The sequence below is a fragment of the Vulpes vulpes genome, chromosome 12 (assembly GCF_048418805.1).
Source record: "Vulpes vulpes isolate BD-2025 chromosome 12, VulVul3, whole genome shotgun sequence".
NCBI classification, from domain to species: Eukaryota; Metazoa; Chordata; class Mammalia; order Carnivora; family Canidae; genus Vulpes; species Vulpes vulpes.
In genome coordinates, this window is record NC_132791.1 from 75361432 (window position 1) to 75366481 (window position 5050).

The 5050-nt window shown below is 38.4% G+C and overlaps 1 non-coding gene across 1 annotated transcript; it reads left to right on the forward strand.

Annotated features, from left to right (window-relative positions):
- Nucleotides 1–344: 344 nt before the first annotated feature.
- TRNAT-CGU (transfer RNA threonine (anticodon CGU)) lies at nucleotides 345–418 on the forward strand. Its single transcript has one exon. It is a non-coding gene; the product is annotated as a tRNA-Thr (tRNA).
- Nucleotides 419–5050: the final 4632 nt, after the last annotated feature.

A 5050-nucleotide genomic window follows, 5' to 3' on the forward strand; every position in this document is an offset into this window, starting at 1 on the left:
CGGAGCCTCCGGGCGGCTCAGAGTTAAGAAGTCGCCCAGGAGCAGCGACTCTAGGCCAATCCTTGGAGTCCTTTTGAAATTATGAATAGTTTTTCCTTTAAATGGTCTTTACCACGTATTGCATAGCCCCGACTTTCTGTAACGCTTTTCCTCGGAATAGTAGAAAATCCTTCGTCTGCGCTGCCTTTGGTATTTTCCTGCCTCTGGCGAGTCCGGTGGAAGTGAAGCATCTCCCTGCGGTCGGCATGTTTCAGAAGACGACCGAAAACACCGGACTGTACAGTCATGTTCGCACCCAGTCCGGATAAAATGAGACTCATTCGGTTGCACAGAGTTGTTCAGATGGCTCTATGGCTTAGTTGGTTAAAGCGCCTGTCTCGTAAACAGGAGATCCTGGGTTCGATTCCCAGTAGGGCCTGGTCTTTTCTCGAGAAGCTATTTCTGAAAATCATTTTATGTAGGCAGGTTAATTAGCGTGATCCCCCAAAATTCTCACCAAATTTACAGCGAAAAAGCCCGATCACATGTATTATAAGCTGCTGGGTTGCAGCTTGCTAGACTTCCTTAGTCCTGAAAGTAGATTCTTAAGGAGATGACAATTGAAATGCAAACCACTGCCAAAAAATAATGCATGTGACCTTAACCTCCATCAGGTTTCATACAAGTTTTGCATTACATGGTTTTTGACCATCTCCAGTGTGTTACGATTTAAAGCACCCAGACATGTAGATATGTATAATCTCTGTAGATTCCAACAACCTCCATAAGAGAAATTAATGAATGATGAATCCACTATTCACTTCAAAGAAATATTAATATGTTTGCAGGGACATTCTTGCCATTTTGAAGAGAAGGAAGAATAATTATGATCCCTTGTTAATCCTAAGGAAACTTTAGGAATAATGATCGCCTGGAAACCAATATGTCCTGGACACATTCCCAGAGCAAGGACAAATTTGCTGTGGGAAGAGCAGGTTGGAAAATGGTGCCAGATATCTAGGGTGACTTAGTTTCAGCCCTGGGGATTTACAGAACTTCAGTGTCTTCTTGTCTCCCATCCTTTCATCCATTAATCCAGCAACATTCACTGCTGATCTTTTATATGGTAGGCTCCTTCCTTCCTTCCTTCCTTCCTTCCTTCCTTCCTTCCTTCCTTCCTTCCTTCTTTCTCTCTCTTTCTTCCTTCTTTCTTCCTTTCTCCCTCTTTCTGTCTACTTGCCAGGTTTTTTCCCCTTATGATGAGAACTTTTAAGATTTGCCCTCCTAGCAACTCTCAAATATATAATACAGTATTGTTAACTACAGTCATTGTTGTATATATTACATCCCCAGGACATATTTATCTCATAACTGGAAGTTTGTACCTTTTGCCCACCTTCAACCATTTCACTCTGTCCCCCATCTCCAGCTCTGGTAACCACCCAGGCATATTTCTAAAAGCAGGAAATACAGCAGTGAACACAGCTAACAAAAATCACAGCTCTCATGGAGCTTACATTCCGTTGGGGGTGACACAGAAAATAAAGAAATGAGTATCATTAGTGTAGGAGATACTGATAAAGTCTTTGGAGAAAAGTAAGCAAGGAAAGGATATAGACAATGTATAGGATAGGGGCAGGGTAATCAGAGAATATTATCATGTCTCTTGGATTATATATAGGCAAATGTTTCAAAACTGTTTTTTTAACCTTTTAATAAGACATAGTCACAAAGTGGCTACTATATTACTATACATAGCAAGATTAAACAATCAGCAAACTACTCCTTAGTTATGCCTGGACCTCAGCTCTATTCATTTTGATTAGAACTTTATTGAACTAGGTTACACTGCCTGTGTTCAAACCTCAGCTGCTCCATCTGATAGCTAAGGGACTTTTGGAAAAATTGCTTCATCTCAAGGGGCATCATTCTCCTCAAATGTGAAATGGAAATAGCAATCAGTGTACCTAATAGACTTATGGAAGGACTTGGTGAATAAATACACATAAAATATTTTAGAAGGGTATCTGGCACATAAATAAGTAATCAATAAGATTCACTATATTGTTGTGTTTATTGTTATTATTTACTGAATTGTTTGGTTCTAGTGTTTAACCCTTGCAATAACTCTCTGAGGTATTATCCTAAATTTACAGCATGGTGTGAGTAGAATTGTACTCCCCCCAAATATGTGTTGAAGTCCTAACCTCTAATATCTGTGAATGTGACCTTATTTGGAAATAGAGCTTTTGCAGATGTAATCAAGTTGTGATGAAGTCATACCAGATTAGGATGGGTCATTATCCAGGGACTGGTGTCATTAGAAGAAGAAGGAAAAGGAGGTTTGGACACAGAGATCCAGACATATGGGAAAGAAGGCCACATGAAGACAAAGGCGGAGATTGCTAGTTTTTGACCACAAAGGAGCACCAAGGATTGCAAGAACCACCAGAAGCTGGAAGAGGAATGGAATTGTTTTTCCCTAGAATCTTGACAGAGAGGATACTCCTGCCCAGAGCCTGATTTTGGACTCTCCTCCAGAACTATGAGAGAATAATTTTCTGTTGTTTTAAGCCAATTTGTACTAACTTGTTATGGCATCCCTAGGAAACCAATACAAGGCATTAAAACAAAATTAGTGATTATACTAGCAAAGAAAAAAATCTATAATTTTTCTTAAAGTAATAGATAACACAAAGGATGTTCATACTTCACTTTAAAGTTTCAAAGCCAGGGATGCCTGGGTGGCTCAGCAGTTGAGCATCTGCCTTTGGCTCAGGGTGTGATCCTGGAGTCCCGGGATTGAGTCCCACAAGGAGCTCCCTGCATGGAGCCTGCTTCTTCCTCTGCCTATATCTCTGCCTTGTGCTCTCTCTCTGTGTCTCTCATGAATAAATAAATAAAACCTTTTTTTAAAAAAAAAGTTTCAAAGCTAGAGTATCTCCCACTTACCTAAATATGTTGTGCCCCCTCCACCCCACTTTCTTCCCTTGTCCCAGATGTTTTTTAAAGGACTCCACACTCATCTTCCCAATGGTTTATCCCTCTGACCTTCTCCAATGACTTGACCTTGACTATTTGGAGACATCTAATAGAATGGATGATCATTCCATCACCAGCTATAGCCAATAACTGGATGATAGAAGGGACAGGCAACAAAGTCCAAACCACTTAACTCAATGCTTTGTTATGTATACTCGAGAACACCCCTGTCCCATGGGTCAGGGTAAGACTAAAGTTTATCCAAGGCGACATCTTTGCTTTGCTATTTCCCCTTCCTCGTTCTGAGCACTGCTCCCCCAATAAGTCACATACTCCTGAATTCCTGTCTGAGGGTATGCTGTAAGGACCTAAGAAACTTGCTTTGGAAGTACAATTACTGATCCTTCATATTCAATCAATAGAACAAAGTTTTCCTATGGAAAAGTTCAACCCAACAGCTTTAGATCTGAGGATGGCATTCATATTGTGCACCAGATCATGATAATGAGACCTTTTGAAAGTTCAAGGTTTTGACATAGAACAGGAGGGCTATTAAGAAAATTGGTGGGGAATCCCTGGGTGGCGCAGTGGTTTATCACCTGCCTTTGGCCCAGGGCGCGATCCTGGAGACCCGGGATCGAATCCCACGTCGGGCTCCCGGTGCATGGAGCCTGCTTCTCCCTCTGCCTGTGTCTCTGCCTCTCTCTCTCTCACTGTGTGCCTATCGTAAATAAATAAAAATAAAATAAAAAAATTCTTAAAAAAGAAAATTGGTGGCTGACCTTTATTGTTGCACTATTATAATTCTGTTTACAAGTGAGAAAATAACCAAAAAGCTTGAGAAAATGTTAAGAGAAACTTCCAAAACTGACATTCAAAGGAAAAAAAAAGTGAATGAAAAAGGCAGAGCAGAACACCCAAGAACTATAGAGAAATCACGAAAGGTATAACATATACTTAATGGGATATAAGGAGAAGAAAAAGAAAAGGGAATAGAAGAAATATTTGAAGCAATAACAACTGAGAAGTTCCCAAACTAATGATAGATACCAAACCATATTTCCAGGAAGCTCAGAGAACACCCAGCATGCATGGAGTGAAATATTTAAAGTGTTAAAAGAAAAGAATTAACATAATTAGTTGCCCAGTGAAATTATCCTTCAACCGTTAAGTAGCAATAAGGGCTTGTTAAAAAGAATTTTTTTTGAGATAATTTGTAGCCAGTACAACTACCTTGCAAGAAATGTTAAAAAGAAGTTCTTTAGAGAGAAGGAAATGACATAGGTCAGAAACATGGATTTATATAAAGAAAGGGTGAATGGTAGAGGAGGAACAAGAGAAGGTAAAATAAAACATTGTTTTTCTCTTTTTCTTAATTAATCTGGAGGAGTATTAGTTTGTTCAAAATAATACCAACAATGTTTCAGTGACACTGGAAATAGTTGTGCTAGCTACATAATAGTTTAGTGTTATGTGAAAGTGCACTTGGATTAGTTTTAAATGTATATTGCAAACTCAAAAATGAACCACTAAGAAGGCAAAATAAAAAATATAATTAAAGTGATATGGGAAGAAAATGGAGTCATACAAAATACTCAAAACTAGAGAAAGCAGAAAAAGAAGGGAAGACAGAAAAAGAAGAAAGGACCAGGGCAATTCATAGAAATAGTAAATACAGAAGATATTAATCCAACTTTATCAGTAATTACTTGAAATTTCAGGGATTTAAATACACTGATTAAAAGACTGTCAGAGCAGATCAAAAAACAAGACCTAATTACATGTTCTCTACAAGAAACCCACTTCATATATAAATACATCTATAGATTAACAGTAAAGAGATAGAGAAAGATATACCACACTACCAGTAATCAAAAGATGGAATAGTTATATTAATATCAAAGTACATTTGGAGCAAGGAAAATTATAAGAGATAAATCGTGGCATTACATAATGGTAAAAGAGTTAATTCTCCAAGAAGACAAACAATACCTAATGTATATGTGCATAAACAATGAGTGTCAAGATATGTGAAGCAAAAAATGATGAAAACATAGGGAGAAACAGATGAGCCCACTATCATAGCTAG